At 38.5% G+C, this 17715-nt stretch overlaps 1 pseudogene; it reads right to left on the reverse strand.

Moving 5' to 3' along the window:
* Positions 1–635: 635 nt before the first annotated feature.
* On the reverse strand, positions 636–754 carry LOC147620381 (5S ribosomal RNA; annotated as a pseudogene).
* Between the last annotated feature and the right edge of the window lie 16961 nt (positions 755–17715).

A 17715-nucleotide genomic window follows, 5' to 3' on the forward strand; every position in this document is an offset into this window, starting at 1 on the left:
GGTTAGGTACACCTATTTTATCTCTCTAGAAATATGTCAAAAATGGTCTAATTTGTCCCTAAAACAAGGATATCACTAAAAAAATGATTCAATAAAAAGACTAACTTAATTATATGAAAAAATAGAGCTAGATTAACTTATCTAATAATCCTTATCTTGATTGAATGAGTGCATCTACTTAATCTGTCTAGAATACACTAAAAATACGAGTTTTCTATCCCGAGTATATCCGGGACATCAAGATATCATTCCAGAAGATAAAAGATACTATTTATGCCTTGCAACAAAAGTAAAAGCAAGCAACTGATAAGCATTGAAAAGCTATTGCTTTTAAGGATAATGAAAGGGTACTCCGTCCGGGGGGTCCCAGGGCAACCGATGTGGACTGTCCCATGGGGTTCCCGAGGGTGTGCGACGGTCGGCGAGGGTGGTGTCGGGTTGGTCTCGTGTGCATTGGGGATAGGCCTAGCTAGCCGAGTCGGTCGCTCGAAGGTCACTTGGATAAAAAAGAAAGGCTGCAAAAGCATGACCTCCCGGGAGGTCACCCATCCCAATAGTGCTCAGGTCCAAGCGCACTTAATTGCAGTGTTTCCCCCGATGGTTGGTCACCCACACGCGTATAAAAAAGGAAGGGAAGGGTGCAACACTAGGACTTCCCGGGAGGTCACCCATCCCAGTACTGTTCTAGCCCAAGCGCGCTTAACTGCGGAGTTCTGATGGGATCCGGTGTATTAGCGCTACTAAGCTGGCCAAAAGGTATTATGGGCCATTCCAAATTCAGGGAAAGATCAATGAAATAGCTTATAGGCTCAAGCTACCAGCCCATTCACATATTCATAATGCCTTTCATGTTAGCCTATTGAAGCCTTTTAAAGGTGTTCTACCTACGGAACCTATCAAAGAAGATCCTCCTGAATTTGATGAGCTTGAGGAGATTCATAATGCCTTTAATGTTAGCCTATTGAAGCCTTTTAAAGGTGTTCTACCTACGAAACCTATCAAAGAAGATCCTCATGAATTTGATGAGCTTGAGGAGATATTGCAGCCTGAAGAAATCCTTAAGCACGAGGACAAGCTGCTACGAAATAGTAAGGTACTCTGTAAGTACCTACTTAAGTTTAAAAATTATCCTTTTGAAGATTGTAAATGGATGACGGAGCCACAGCTCAAAGACTCAATGGCATTAGTCAATGCATATAATGTTTCCCAGGGGCTGAGTATCTCCTAAGACATCGATGTATAAACATGGTAATGAAGAATTCTTTTTTTTTTGGTATTTCTGGTCTTCATTATGTTTTAATGTGCATGCATGAGAACACGCTTGCGGGGGCAAACTCTATATCTCAAGCACCGAGTAGACTAGCCATCTACTGCGGAATGGTGCCATGGCTAAATGAAAAAGAACAAGCTTGCGACAGACTATGTCTCTCAAGCACCAAGTAGATTAGCCATCTACTACGGAAAGTGTTTTGCTTAAATGTGGATCCAAAGCAAGATGGGCTTACGCACCTTTACTATGCATAGTCGAGAAGGACTATGATTTAAGGGCGGGGTAATGTCATCAAAATTCTGTTTTGATATGTCCCCAATGCTTTTATGACATCAGCATATGATTTTGAGGAACACACAATGCATTCGTGTCATCAAAATAAAGCTAGATTCATAAATGATGATTTTCTCTGTCTAGTGTAGAGAGAGAGATTCCTAAAAGGACTCTAATGATAGTTAGGCAACTAACAGTAATGTTATGCTAGTCTATGAAGGCCAAAAGAGCAAAGGAACATTCATAAGTTGTTAGATGAAGCTTAGGTAATGATTTTCTCTCTCTAGCCTAGAGAGAGAAAATGCTCCAGAAGACCTTAATGGGAGCTAGGACTCAACGGGAATGGAAAGGGAGTACTAGATATACTCAAGGATGCTAGCTAGTGAATGTACATTCATATGTTGCTAGATACAATGATTTTATCTCTCTAGCCTAGAGAGAGAAAATGCTCCAGAATACCTTAACGGAAGCTAGAGCTCAATGGGAATGGAAATGAAGTATGAGAGGTACTTAAGGACATTCATAAGGCATTAGCTAATGACCTAGGGATTCCAACATGCTTTACGGGAATCAAAATGACCTAGGAACTACCTTGAAATGTTACGTATTAATTAAGTGCCGGAAGTCACTCGGAAGTGGGGGAACATGGCCCAGGTGGTGGGATAAGGTGGAGAGTGGATAAGTTTGCTTCAAAAGGCCCAGATAACCTATTGTAGGTGAAATAGGATGGCTATTAGCAGAAGAAACTCAAAAAATAACTTTTCCTCCTAAAATAGAGTTCACCCACTGCTTTTTCTGGCTCTCCTCTCTCAAGATGGCGCCACTTCACTCTCTCTCTAGCTTTTTTTCCATGTGGTGACTCCTCTGTGCATATAAGACATACATGCAGTCATTCCAAAGCTATTAGAAAGAGAGAATTCCCTAAAGCATTTCTCCATTTCTAGCGATCCTAGTGATCCTAGAGAGAGAAAATTAGGGTTTGTGTAAATTTTTATGCTAAAATTAGTTTCAGCACATGGTTAAATTATGTTTAATCATTATTTTATTATTATATTAGTTTCATCATTAGATTATGCATATCCATCAAGTTATTAGCGAAATTAATACATAGTTTTAGAGAGAGGTAATTGGAACTATCCTAATCGATGAATTAGCACATGAGGTCTTGAATGTATGCTAATTAAAGGTAAAAACTCAGTATCGGATCATCATCATAACTCATAAATCATTAAGAGGGTTGAAGATATGCGATTGCACCATATAGGTCATTCTGCACACAAGGGACCATCCTTACCTTGATGCCATAGCTTGACATGGTGTCGAAATCGCATTCAAAATCTTTTCATCCAATGGCATTCACGGATGTTTCTGCTAAGGTACTTCCATAATTGAACAACTTGCTCATAGCCGCAATAGCATCTGTGGATGTATGGATGCATGTATGTGTTGATGAACCATTACTTGTATTGATAGATGCATGTGTATGTGAGCAAATGCATGTAGTGTTAGATGTATGTGTAGTTGAATTTATACATATCTGTGTAGAGGAGAACATGCATGTATCTATTGATATATGCTTAGATGAACACAAGTGTGTGCTTGTATCAACAAAAGTATGTGTAGATGCAGCATGCAGACACATATGTGTAGGTAGGTATGGACGTGTACCTGTAGATATGTGTGTAGGTGGTTGCATGCATGTATGTGCATCATTATCACTAGAAGAAAAGATGATATCAGTCCCTTTCTGTTGGCCCTCTGCAAGCTAAGAGCTTTGGCAAACTACATAGGGGGATCCATGTCGAGGCACTTCAACACACCCGTGAAGGAAGGTGAAAGGAAGGGGGCCTTGCTCTGCTTCTGCTTGGATTTCATAGCCTTCAAATCTTTGAGCTTGGAGACTCATCCTGGCAACATAGTTTGGTAAAGACCTAGTAAGCTTCATAAGCTTGCCATGGTTTGCACATCATCAAGAGGAAGCCTTGCAAGAAAGCCTGACATTAAGATATTAGGAAAAAACTACCATGCTTTGAAAGGAAGAGCATAGAGCTTATAGTTTTCTTGAAGAAAAAATGCATATATGTGTGTGTATAGATCTCTCTCTCTCTCTCTCTCTCTCTCACAGAGTCCCTCTCTTCAAAGTTTTTTCTCTATTCTTTGTCCCTTTCACTTCAAAATGAGCACAAATATCTCCTCAAAAAAGTGAAGCTCAAAGAACCATGGCCAAGCTCCACCAAAAAGCAGAGCAGAAAAGAAAAGTTCTGGTTATGTGAGGGTAACCGTAATTTCCACTTTGAGAGAGAGAGAGAGAGAGAGAGAGAGAGAGAGAGAGAGAGTGTGTATGTGCGCATTTTACTGTAGAAAATAAGAAGTCCTCTCCATCTTCTCTGTGATTTCTCCCTATATGGGGGTTACAGGCTGATAGTACATGCAACAGGCTCTCCTCTGCAATCCCCCTCTTTATATCCCATGGGGTGTAAAGGCATGGGATCAATGGCTCCCATGAAGAGATGGCCACGATGCCCTATTGAGGCCATTGATCTTAAGAATTAATCCGGAGATCCCGAGATTAATTTTTATCCAGAGATTAATGTTTTTATCCAGAGATCTGAAAAAATAAATAACTTGAAGGGCATGTATTGCATGGAACGCATACGGGTGTAGTGGTAGAGCATTGGACCCTAGAGCTCGGGGTGCTGAGTTTAAATCCTACATAAACGCTAATCTCGAGATCCTGAGATTAGAGGTGTGGGATCCTGAGATTAGTTTTTAAAAATTAATCTCGGGATCTCGAGATTAATTTTTAAGATCAAGGGCCCCGATAAGGCGTCGGGGCCGTCTCTTCATGGGAGCCATTGATCCCATGCCTTTGCACCCCGTGGGAGATAAAGAGGAGGCTCAGCAGTGAAGAGCTACGATGTGAGCAATGAATTGTGCATAGTCTGCACATTTGGTGGTGCCCAGAAAGAGGAAGCCAACGATTTAACTGTGATTCTCTCTCTTTCTCTCTCTTTCTCTCACATAGTAGTATGGGGGTGGCTCTGCGCACACACACCGTTCACGCACGTGGACAGTGCACACACACCACCCCATTTCTATGTACTTCTAGCTATCCATATTTTTCCACTTTGATTCCCACTTTGCCGAATATGACATTTTCCCACTAATTCCCATTTTCCAACTTTTATTCCCACTGATGTATACGACATTTTCCCACTTTGATTCCCACTCGAGGTGAGGTAGAACAAACCTAGCTAGCCATCGTGGGGAATATTAATTATGCAGGCTTTTCATTTAGAGCTTTTTGACTTGTTTGTAAATTTTTGTGAGCTTTTTCCCTTATGTGCTCATGTTGTGCGAGAGTGGAAGAGAGAGATGTCAACTTGCATATATGTAGCTATCCACGATCTTATTTATGACCTAGCTAGAATTACTGATTTGCTCAAAGCTAGTACTCAAGAATAACATAATCTATCAATTGATAAATAAATTTAAAAACAAATTTAACAGAAAAAATTAACTTGGACAATTTTGATTTAGGAGAGAGAGAGAGAGTGTGTGTGAGTGTGTGTGTGTATGTTTGTGTTTTTGTGTACCCTCACTCTCTCTCTCTCTCTCTCTCTCTCTCTCTCTCTCTCTCTCTCTCTCTCTCTCGTACACATACATGTGCACATACATACAATAGGCAGCATGAATACACAGGACATAGAGTTTGTAGCTGAGAGAGAGTGTGTGTTTTGCACGTTTTGAATTATAGAAAGAAAGAAGGGGTGTGTGAAACACACACACATATGAATTGGTAGATATATATTGATCTATTAATAGATATAGAGCTACACACACACACACACACACACACACACTTGATAGCTATATGTATGGTATCATATTATACATACATTAGACATAAGATATGTATATATATATATATATATATATAGGATTGTCTTCGGGATCAAACTTCGAATGACACGCGACTGTGAGACCGATACCTCTCGCAAACATACTTTTCTTACGTTAAAACAAATGTGTTCGAGCGCAACCATGCGCACCGCCTCATAAAGGTTGAGTGAAGAGGAAGGTAGGAAGAGGTAAGAAACAGTCTAGAAAGAGGTTACCTCCAACATCTCACTTTCCCCAAAAGTACCAAAGTGAGAGAAAGAAAATGGGAACCCTCTCCACAATTTCCAAGGTGTCCCAAGACACAACCAATCCATTCCAATGTCAAGAGTCAACATTCAAGCATTCCTCTACAAGAGGGAGAGCACGCGAAAATAAATCGAGACTCCGAAATGCTAAGCACTAACTCACGCGCTCGGATCCAAATCCGCCAAATACAAGAAGCTTACTCAAGAAATTCTCACAAGGTCCGTGACCTTTGAGGTTAAGATCGCAAAACAAAAAATTTTAAATTTCCCCAAAATTCTGAACTTAGGGAAGCATTCCCGCGCGAGCAAGTCGACAAACTTCCCGAGTCAAGAATTTAAATGAACTGAGTGAGAGATAAGGACGGAATCCTTTCGACTCGGTCTGAGGAGCGGCTTGAAATAAATAAGGGCGGGGAGGGCCCTTACAATTTAGCCTAGTATTTCAAGTTCACATTGTTATAGCGGTCGGCAAACTTGGCTAAAAAAAAGGGGGCAACTTTGGCAAAAATAGCTAGTCACAAAGAGAGAGAGAGAGAGAGAGAGAGAGAGAGAGAGAGAGATGTGATCCTTCAATGTATGCTTGTTGTTAAAAACTAAAGGTGAATTACAATAGGATTTGATTTGAAATGACTAGAGCAAGGATGATTGTTTTGTTTAGATGGGTGAAGCAGCGAGACTCTGTAGAGGCATAGCCGCCTCCTCTACTTGCCGACAGGGGTAGTCATTGCTAGAGTCGTCTACAGCACTGAATGTGCACTATGCACTCTAGTGTGTTGCTAGTGTGTGTGCACTTTTTTAGGATGAGCTAGAGAGAGAGAGAGAGAGATAGCGCTTCTTTTAGAGAGAGAAAGAGAGATAGATAGTGCTTTTTTAGAGGCCTTATCCTCTTTTGATTCCTTTTCTACATTGTCTTTTACATTCTTGTTTTGCATGCTAAACATTCAAAGTTTGTGTGCTATATGCTTAAGTGGACTTGTGGTTTCTTATTGCTTGTGAATGCTTTTAGCTTCACAAAACATGTGTGTATATGCTTGTGTTAATGATTGGGTGAGTGAATGGGTGTGTGAGTGTATGTGTGTGTGTGTGTGTGTGTGTGTGTGTGTGTGTGTGTGCAGAATTCACAACTTTATATAGTATCTAGTGAATGTTTTAGCATTTGTATAGAATAGGATAATGTAGCTTTGAAGGAACTAAAATCTTGCTTCTCTTTAGCTTGAAGTGTATTAAAGTCCATATTAGCTATTTTGGTAGAAATCCTACATTATGGGAATTTTGAAATTAAGTGGTTTCGTGTAATTTGGGAATTTCCCACTTATTGTGGAAAAATATAAGGTGGATATAGATGAGTAATGTTTGCAAGGAGATCAATGGATCATGAAGGAAGGCAGTGTTGATAGTCACTGATGTTAACAAGGAATTGGTATTAGTTTTGAATTGATTCAAGTGACAAATAAAGCTTGGAAGCTAGTTGTGCTCTCTCCTTTCGAATCCTGTTTATGAAAGTGTAATGTCTCTTTCTAGAAACCTCATTAGTTACATGGCCATCATTATCCTCATTAGATACATGTCCATTTTCAACATGCATTCCATCAAGGGTAACATAGCGTTGCAATGGGCTCCCATCCAACATTCTTGTCTATTTAATGGGCCACTTAACTAGAGTGATGCTATCCACTTGGGACATAGTTTCAAATGGTGCGCTTACATTTGCCCTCTCGATACCCACACCCACACAATCATCACCGAGTTCCTGAAAGTTGACACATTCATATGGAAAGACGTATAAGATGAATCCCTCATTGACAATCTGCATCATTGTTTCATCCTTCAAAAGAACCCTCTGATTCTTCCAAGATTCTCGAATCGATATTTTGAATTTTGGAGATGTTATTGGTATTGCATCCATAACCATAGGATCCACACGCTCTTCTTGCTCAACATCATTGTATCCTTCATTTAATCCTCTTAAGTTCTCCTGCCTTGCAAAAGGTCTCAATAGAAGCTTTGGCCAACAAACGTTACTCCATAGTGAACTTTGAAGATATGTTGTATCCATTGTAGGCAAAGGTAGGATTACATCCTTCAAACATTCCTCCACTAGTAGTGACACATTTCCTTGCCCAATCTTCGTACCACTACAAGTGGAATCTGGATCTGTTCTACACACACAGCCAATACCAACAAATTCATTGTCCAACAACATATACACCTTCCCTCCAAATTGAAAATCCATCCTAAACATGATCAAGTTGAGCTTGTTAAAATCTTCAGAATAAACAAGTTTGTGCAAAAAAAAGAACTAAGATGTCCATAATTAAATGACATTGTCCATGCTTATGTTCATTCTAAACTCATTTGAATGGCCATGTTTTTTTTTGTTAAAGAGAATAGTTGTGTTCAAAGCCACACTTTGTTGTCGAACTTTTTAGGTGGAGGCTCACTAAATGATTGCATTATGCTTGCCAAGGCATTTGTTGAGGAGTTGATAAATGAAATTAATGCTAGATTCATAGATTTACCCTTCGTCCATCTAGTTGAGCTCTTCCCTCCTACAAGCTATGAGTAGAATATATGTGTACAAGTTCAAATACATAATGGATTTTTGGATTGTTTATGCACAAAGTTTGGTGTTGGAGAGCTTAAGATTATATGTGGGACTTAATGCGAGTTACCAATTTTATCTCTCATTGCACAAAGAAAATCAAAGCTTTAATTTTCATGAATAATGCGAGCCGTCGCATTTGTCATGGGGTGAAATGGAGGTCGAGTCACACTCAACTTCATGAAGATTTGGCAAGCATTACTTGTGGTGCCGGTGAACATTGCCATATGTGAGCAAGGGTTTTCCAAAGAAAAGAATATCAAAGATGATAATAGGAGTAGTCTTACATTAATGTGGTGGATCAGAATTTTTACATTGTTTAGAATTCTAGAATGGACAGGTGGTGGATCTAGAAATCCTCCTCTTGAAGCTACACAATTCTAGATTGGACAGGTGGTAGATCTAGAAATCCTCCTCTTTATTCTCCACAATTCTAGATTGTAGTGGATCTAGAATTCCTCCTCTTGAAGCTACACAATTCTAGATTGGACAGGTGGTAGATCTAGAAATCCTCCTCGTCATTCTCCACAATTCTAGATTGGACACATGGTGAATCCAGAAATCCTCCTCTTGAAGCTACACAATTCTAGATTGGACAGGTGGTAGATCTAGAAATCCTCCTCTTCATTCTCCACAATTATAGATTGGACAGGTGGTGGATTTAGAAATCCCTCTCTTGAAGCTCACAATTCTAGATTGGACAAGGGGTAGATCTAGAAATCCTCCTCTTCATTCTCCACAATTGTAGATTGGACGACAGGTGGTGGAACTAGAAATCCTCCTCTTTATGCTCCACAATTCTAGATTGGACAGGTGGTAGATCTGGAAATCCTCATCTTCATTCTCCACAATTCTAGATTGGACAAGTGCTGGATCTAGAAATCCTCCTCTTGAAGCTACACAATTCTAGATTAGACAAGTGGTGGATCTAGAAATCCTCCTCTTCCTTCTCTACAATTCTAGATTGGATAGGTGGATCTAGAAATCCTCCTCTTCCTTCTCTACAATTCTAGATTGGATAGGTAGTGGATCTAGGAATCCTCTTCTTGAAGCTACACAATTCTAGATTGGACAAGTGGTGGATCTTGAAAGCCTTCTCTTCATTCTCTACAATTCTTACGTGCACGTGCGTAAATATTGGAGATGATGCCCCCTTATTAAGTGACTTCAAAGCACATGATGCAACCCTCTACAACATAGCAATAGCATTTCAAGTGCAATTCTGGGTTGATTTCATGGTGGACATATTGTATGAAATCAATGTTTTAAATAAGAAGTTCCAAAAAGACCATGTGGACATCACCAATGTAGCAAGTGCCTTAAATGATGTTGTTGAGCTCTTTCAAAAGAGGTATTTAGGTGATCTATTTGGGTATGGATCAAGGAGATTTAGAGAATGTATGAAGTGCTAGCAAGAATGTGCTGCACCCTAATGCTTTAATATTTGTTGGCATCGTACAATATGGATGATGTGGATTGGGTTAAGATTTATTATATATGGGCCGCCATGAAGTTTCAAAGGTCTCAACATTTGTCTTTCTAATTCTACACTAGAGAAAGCCTAGTGAATTGGGTTTCATGGGGCCCTAAAAATAAAAATTTATCAGAGGAGCTTCTTCCTCGACATAATACATATGAGTACTCACTATCTCCACTCTCTTTTCATAGTCTTTGACAAGGGAAAAAAATAGGGGCTATTTATAACGTAATGGCTATTTTTCAAGGGTCATCAAAATTTTTTGGCTATTTTCAAACAAATCATTTGTGAAAATATTCCCCCAAATTTTCCCCATTTTGAGGTTTTTGGAGAAAGATTCACCAAAAATACACTAGGAATTACCATTTTGTGTAGAAAATATGAAAGATTTTCCCCAAATTCTATCCTTACAGGTTTATTGAGAAGATATATTCGCCAACCCATCTACACTTACAAGTTCTTGAAGGTGTCTTATTTTTTACCCTGTTCTTCAAAACTCACATATCAAAAAGGTGTTGTCCCATTTGTTGGAGGTTGAGCTCCAAGTGTTGGTCTAGCTTGCTCATGTGTCCCTACTAAAGGCCTATCCATGTTTCCACCTTGTGGTCTCTGTTGTTGTTCTGCACCCACATAGAATTTCTCTTGCTACATGTATGTTATACCATTGCAATCTTGAGTCACATGCATAAAATTCTACTTGCAAGCATCACACCACAGTTGTGGAGATTGAATCCTCACCATGGGTTGAAATTTTAGATAGTTATGTATTCTATGATTTCTTCCACATGCTCCACAATGTTACGAACCTTGAGGTGCTTGTTGTGCAGCACCACATCAGTGCTTTCATTAGGTTTGAGTTTTTTCACAAAAGTTATACTAGAGCCTACATCTTTATTTGAAGTCTTTTGGTAAGCAATCTAGCTATTTTGACTTGCAACACTTGACATATCAAAATTATCATTGTAATCCATTGCATTCAGAGAGCAATTAGTGATGCTCGTGTGGTTTTTTGGATACAAATGGGTATGCAAAGTCTTATTTCTCAAGCCCTCTAGGAAGATAAGTACCAATCCTAGTAGCTAGTTTTTTCATCTATTGGGCATCTGATAATGTATTGCTTTAACACTAGTTCTATAAAAGGACAGTAAATTGTCCCTGGATAAATTTTTGTCCCCTAAAGTCACCAACTTTCTTGATTTATTTTAAGGCATTGGTAATATAGACTAAGGATCTTGATATTGATATGGTTAGCTTATGAGCCAAAATAAACTTGAGATTTTTTGGGGTTACAAAATATGCATTTAATTTTTAGTTCTTTTAAATTTTTTTAGGTTAATTTTTCATGAAATTTTAGGTAATTTTCTCATTATTTATATAAAAAGGACATAAGTCTTGATTAAAATCACTATTTGAGTAGCTGTAAAGCCTCGATGTTAAGGAATGGCCATTTAAACAAAAGTGTAATACTTTTATAGCTTGATATATATGTATTTCTTAAATTTTTATTGCAAAAGTAAAATTTCACAATGCTTACTACGAGAAGAAATTTGAACTTTAATGAATTATTTGACACTGTTAACCCCACCATATCTTGTACTTATCTTCTACATACTATAATACAATAACATAAGTTTTAAGAGCACCTTATACTATATATAAATTGAAAATTCAGCCTATTTTTCATTTGTTTTTGTGTAAAAAGTAACACAAAATTAAAGATCAGAGGATAAAGTGTATTATGTGTCAAAAAAAGGGCTAAACTATATCTCTCATGTGGTAGTAGTTGAAAACCATTTGTACAAACATAACATTTATGATTTTAAGAATCTAGCTTAATAAAAAAATTCAAAAGCATAAAAGTCTATTTTTTAGCGCGTAAGCTGTCTTTTATTAAATATAAGTTTGTAATACATCTATGGTATACCTATAGTAGTAGCATAAAGCATTGTAATTTTGACCTTATAGTAAGACTCATTGCTATATTACTTCAAAAATCATAAATTAGGTATCTTTTCAATATAACTTTGGGGAATTTTCCAAACACAAAATTGTTTTTTAATTGAGATCAAACTCACTATAAGTGATTTCCACACCCTTGAGGGACTAAAATAAGTTTTGACCCCACGTTGTGGATTTTTTTCAGGGCCCATTTTCTTAAAAATTTTAATTTTTGAGTGCAGTTTTAGTAGTGATATACTTTGTGATGATATATCACTACCACAAAAATACTAAAATTACATGGAAGTATTTTAAAAAAATAAGTCAAATAGTATAAGAAACACTTGTAGAGGGATTTTTCAAAATGATACTTGAATCGCACGTAATAGATGTTTGAAAATTACTAAAAAAGGATAATTTTTTGTCCTGTTACAATACCAAACTAGTGTTAAGCGGTGTGCACAGCCTCTAGCTCCTTCTTTTTAAAAGCAATTTTTTGAGAGACAATGTTATGATTAATTTCTGTCTTTGAGAAGGCCACATTTTAGGGGTGAACTTGGCATTAGCATGGGACCTCATCTCATTGTCCTAAATGACGGAGCAAGCATTTTCTCCTTAAATCTCATCACCCTAGGAGCCACAGTTTCTGCTATGAAAGCGGAATTCTCATGCCTTGTTATAGCAGCTAGAGTTCCATCAGTGTATAAGGGTCTTCGATTACAAATTTTGTCTCTAATTTCTCACCAATCAAGTTCCCTATACTCTAGGATTTGATTATCTTCATACCGTATTCCCATTTCACTAGGGTTCTCACAAAAGAGCAAAAAATTATAGCTCATGACATTTGTTGTGGCATAATATATAGACAGTGATTTTTGGAACAAGCCAATATTGGAATTGTCTTGGCAAACTTTGGATACAAAAAAAACTAAGATTTTTACATCAAGTTTTCTTTCTTCAACTTTTTTTTGCAGAATCCCATTATAGATTAGAAAACAACAAATCATCAACTAGATGCATACCTCAACTTTGAGCTTCTCTTGATGTTTCAGGTATATCCAACATGGATGTGAATTTCTCTTCATTCTGTGCATGACCTCTCGGCACAGGGATGCCCATTGGATTATCACCTTTAGGATCCATGGTGATAATGTATTGCACTTTGTCAACTCCCATGTATGAGTCCTCTTGGTAATTGACCGAAGGGTGGAGTTGGATGATCTTTGGTCTTCATGAGATACCTACCCATAGGATCTCTAAAAATATGCGGCCTTTGTAAAGAACAATTTCACAACTCTTGAAAAATACTTTATTGTTGAGGCCTTCATAAAGATGTGTTAGGAGGGCAGTCCTCATCTTACCAGCATGTCATTACTGAGATCTGGTGAGAGATTATTCCTAATCTTTGCGGAGAGTGGGCTAACCCTATCTTCTAGAGTGGGAGAGCTTCATTGGGAGCATTTCTTACATACTTAGAGTGCTCACTAGCTCTTCTTTAGCATGAGGGATGGTGTTCCAAGCTGGGAGTATCTCCTCCACGGTGGTTACTCTCTCATATTTCTATTCCCCCGTGATGATTTTTGTATTTTTAGTGCTTTTGTGTGTGGCTTTGAAATATAATTAGACCTATTTTTTGTGAGAAAAAAACATAAAACCGTCACTCAAATATTTTCTTGTAAAAGTAGAAGGAGCATGAAATTGTGAAAGACTATGCAAATCACTTAAATCAACACATCACAAGATGCCTAGTAGATGAAAAATCTAGCCATACAAGATTGATTTTAATCTTCCTATAGGGCTTGACAAATAAGACTTTGCATGCATGCTCACTTGTATGCAAAGAAGCACACTAGCTTCAATGATTTTTTTCTAGACGAAATGGAGTATGATGATAATTTCAATATGTCTAATGTTGAAAGTCAAAGTAACCACCCATAAGAATAAAAAATAGACTTCAACTAAAGAAGTAGAGTCTAGTATACCTTCTATGAAAGAGGTCAATCACGATGAAATTGCAGAATTAGTACTAAAAAGGATGGGACAACTCTATCGTCCACCATGCACGCAACAAGTCTACACACAACAAGCGCCTCAAGGTCCATACCATGGAACATGTGGAAGAAATCATAGAGCATGGAACAATCTAAAGTTTCAACCTGTGGTGAGGAATCAATCTTGACAACTCTGGAAAGATTTCAATGGTATAGTGTGCATGCAACGAGAGCAAGTCTATGCGAGTGTAGCACAACAATAGAGACGACAATGTGGAAACATGGTATTACTTTAGTAGGGACACATAAACAAGATAAACTAGTACTTGGAGCTCAACCTCCAGCACCTAGGATAGCACCTTTTTGAAATGTGGGTTTTGAAATGGAGAGGTGAGTACTCAGACATATTATGTATAAGAAGAAGCTCCTCTAATAGATTTGCATTCTAAGGGACCTCCCATTCAACCTAGTTCCCTAGGCTTTGTAAGACAAAAGATCAACCCAGTAATTTATGTGACAAATCAAAACAACATGGGTTATAGTCAGCAAGCTAGGAGGTACCCAAACAAGCCACTAGGACCATGTTTCAATATCAAGGAATTCACTTACCAAGGGAGTGCCCTCATGATAGCCACCTCCTACAGGACGAAGTAGAGAGACAATTGATCAATTTCTGCGTGAAAGAAGGTATTACTCAATTGTGGGCTGACACATATGATATAAGATTGTCCACATAAACTAGTAGATGCGGAAGGGAAAACACCCATGAGCTATGTCAATATGATTCCATCATCTCAAACATCGGAGACAAAAACAAAGCCTCATGCAACACATGTGAGAGTAGTAATTAGAGCCCAAGGCAAGAAAATGGAAGAAAAGTTGGAAGTTGACACGAGATCAAATAATACAAAACTCGAGCAGAAAACACCTCACAAACTGACACGGGGAAGGCCAACAAGTAAGAAAATCAAGAAATCCACAAAAGAGTCAAAAACCATCCGGATGTTGAAGTAAACAAAGCTTTGAAACCACGTGGTAAAAGTCAAACTATACCAAAGGAAAATGATAGTATTTCGATTTCAAACGTTAGTAGAAAAAAAAAAACTAGTGGATGAAGTTTTGAAGTTATTTGTGGCAAGCTTATGAGTGTTGCATAACGTCGCGAGAATATTCTAACCCACCAGCTGAGAAGATAAATCTTTTCATCCACTAGCAATTGATAAAGGATACACAAGTAATGATGGAGACCTCCACCTACATTTAGTAGATGACCAAGACCACTTGTGCCACCTTTGGACATTATATATAAGGGAACCTCAAGTATGGAACGAGGAAGTGAACCCATCACTCCTTCAATTGATGAAATAGCTACACAAGCTAAAGATACGGCAGAAAATAGTCACGAAGAACTACCTTGAGGATTGCTAATTTTGGGGATGATATTCCTAAACTAAAAGAAATGATAGCTCTGAGAGATGTGGGAGGTGCCACAAAAGAAAGTAGAAGATCAAGCTTCTTCCAGTAGATCACCACCTTTCTCCATTGTGGACTTTATAGGATGCCAATCTTTTGAAGCTAATGGTATGTCATTTCAAATGGAGCAAGATATTGAAAGTTTGTTTTGAAGATAATGCTATGTCATTTCAAATGGAGCAAAATTTAGAAAGTTCATTTCCTAGTAAAAGAAATTTGAAGGACTATACGATACCATCTTATCTCAATGAAAATGAGCCTCAATCCATAGTCATTGTGTTCCATCCATCTGGAAATTGAAAAGAAATGAGAGACAGCTAATTTACACACATTACTACCTAAACCAGTAAAACAGGTACACTTCCCTTAACATAACTAAAAAAGATCAAACTGGAGTCAAGGGAAGGTGTAGCAAACTGCTTGATTGACCAAGGCTTGTGGAAGAAAGAGTTCCAATTGACAAATTTGTATAATTCTGCGATGGTGAACTCCAAGCCCAAAACACAAGCTCGGTCAAAAAAGCTGGAAAGTATACTGAATGCAATGAAGAAAATACCATACTGCATGTGGAGATAATGAGCATGACATATGTAACTATTTTAGATAGCGGTACAAGACTTGCAAGGAAAAAACTAGGGGCTAATATAAACCAATGGCTATTTTTCAAGGGTAATTTTTGGCTATTTAAAAAAAACATTTGTGAAAAGATTCACCCAAATTTTCCCCATTTGGGGGTTTTGGAGAAAGATTCGCCAAAAATACACTAGGAATTACCATTTTGTGTAGAAAATATGAAAGATTCGCCCCAAATTCTATACTTATAGGTTTATGGAGAAGAAACCCATCTACACTTACAAATTCTTGAAGGTGTCTTATTTTTTTACCCTAGGCCATCACAGGAGTGAGTATAACTATGGGAATTTTGGGGAAAGCTAGCGATTCAAAGAAGCATAATGAACTTGTAATTGGCAGATGGAAGCTTAGAGACTCTAATAGGACTATTGGAGAATGTAACAATGAAGTCATGTGGCATACAGAATGACCATAACTTTGTGGTAAAAACAAGGTGATTCTTGGCAGACCTTTCATGAAGCAGTTTGAGATTATCCAAGACTAGGGCTACAATTATTTGAAATTGGGGCATGAAGGAAGTAATGAAAAGGGTGAATTTAAAGATGTGTGTACAGGGATGAATGGTCAAAGCTATTTGAGGGAAAGAAACCTCACAGCCAACCCCCTAATCCCAACTACACCTAGTGAGGTATGCGGTGTCTCCAATATAGAAGATGATGATGTTAGAGTACTATCACAAGAAGTTTTGGGCATTTTCCCATGTGGGAAAGAGGCCTCCTTTCCCTTATGTTTCCATATAGTGTTCCAACATCAAGAGCTTCTATAGACAAGGCTTAGCATACCTAGCTAGGTGCGGTGGGGGGCAGGGCGAGCTAGCAATCCCCTATCGCACCTAGCTAGGTATGCTTTGCCTCGCCTGCTACTACTACACAAGCTCATGATGTTGTTGTGATCCGCAAAGTGCGAATTATAGTGGGGAAATGTCAAAAACATCGTGTATAGGGGGAAAAGGGCCCCTTTGCCCCGCCACGATGAAAAATGTCAAAAACCTCTTGTGTATCATCCCCCCTCTTACTAAGACTCTAGGTTCACTGTCTTTAGAGGTTCACAACACACACACACACTCCCTCCCTCTCTCTCCCTCTCTCTCTCTCTCTCTCTCTCTCTCTCACACACACACAATATGGTAGGGAGTTGCTAAATCTGAGATCTAGACAATGTCTTGTTATTCATAACGGGATGACACAATGGCCACAATCAAGAAGGCTTACATGTTTTCCCCATGGAGGAGGGAGCAGTACTATGGATTATATCATGGGATCTCTGAAGACGGCTTAGATTGTGTGAGGCTTTACAGTTGCCAATTGTCCTATTGGTGCTGACCACACATACCTCCTTTTCTATCTTACTGATATTACCCCTACCCCCACATACACACCCTCCCCCCGACACATTACACTAGAGTACACTTCACCCACGATTGTGATACTATATAGCATGATATAGTATACAGAGGGCTCCTCTCCATGGACCCCTCAGCACCTCTGGACACACTCATAGCACAACTGATGAACCTCCTTCACTCATTAGCACTTTCTTCTTTTTCACACACCTCTCATTCTCCTCATAATGCTAAGATTGGGTCGATTCCCCAAAATAGTTGGTATGACGATGAATGTTGAGAGACTCGAGCTCGTCTAAAATGACAAGTAGCAAAAGGGGAAATCTCTAGCCGAGAGGCAAGCAGATTGAACCATTCACTTAGTCGCATCGTAAAAGGTGAGTGTATGAGCTTGAAAAATATTGGGACTTATACCAACTATTTTTGAGCAAAGACTCAAAGGAAGCATGGAGGAAAATAAGAGAAATTCAATCACCCACTCCCATCACTGGCCCTCACATTTGGCACACATATGCACACTCACTTTGTCACTTACTACATCCAGTTTTTTCACAACCTCTATGGTGGA

Source organism: Cibotium barometz, chromosome 31, assembly GCF_041138505.1.
Source record: "Cibotium barometz isolate CiBa-2024 chromosome 31, ASM4113850v1, whole genome shotgun sequence".
Taxonomy (NCBI): Eukaryota; Viridiplantae; Streptophyta; class Polypodiopsida; order Cyatheales; family Cibotiaceae; genus Cibotium; species Cibotium barometz.